A 688-nucleotide genomic window follows, 5' to 3' on the forward strand; every position below is an offset into this window, starting at 1 on the left:
GAATATGGAGCTATTTCCCCCCACAAAAAAAGTATATGGGTCTATTTATTATCTCCAAAAAGTAGATTTTATTAAGTGTTTAACCAAATGAATGGCTAAGCCAATGAAAACACAAAAAGGTTTTCTGTCTTCCAAATGTATCTAATATTTTAAATTATGACATTTTTAATCTGAAGACAGTTGGAAAATGTTAGCGAGGACTCAATATTGCTGTTCACGCACACAAAACTTTTTTTTAATGCATACAAAACTTTTAACAAGTCAACAACTATTTAAGGTTATGTAGCAGAAATACAACAGCAAGAAAAAAATAGGATGTTTCCTTTTAAAGATGGCTGAAAAACAAAAGAAAAGAATAATTCCTGAATGCAAGAGAAAATATTTGCAAACTTTAAGTGCAACAGCCTCAAATGTAAAACTTCACTAAGACATTTTGATATTTTGAATAAACAGCTATTAAGATATAAGATAACATGTAACTTTCAGTCTAAACTAGTCACATCACTGCAACATTAGATGATAACACGTAACTTTTGTTTACCTTGAGAAAAAATGTCAAAATTGTGGAACACAACTGAAATTGATCCTCCAAAGATCAAATTTGAGATTTGTTTTCAATTAATGAACATGTTTACTTCTTATAACAAATAGCCCTGAGTTTTTAGGGGATTGTACGTTGCATCAAGTC

Source organism: Oryzias melastigma, linkage group LG7 (genome assembly GCF_002922805.2).
Source record: "Oryzias melastigma strain HK-1 linkage group LG7, ASM292280v2, whole genome shotgun sequence".
NCBI classification, from domain to species: Eukaryota; Metazoa; Chordata; class Actinopteri; order Beloniformes; family Adrianichthyidae; genus Oryzias; species Oryzias melastigma.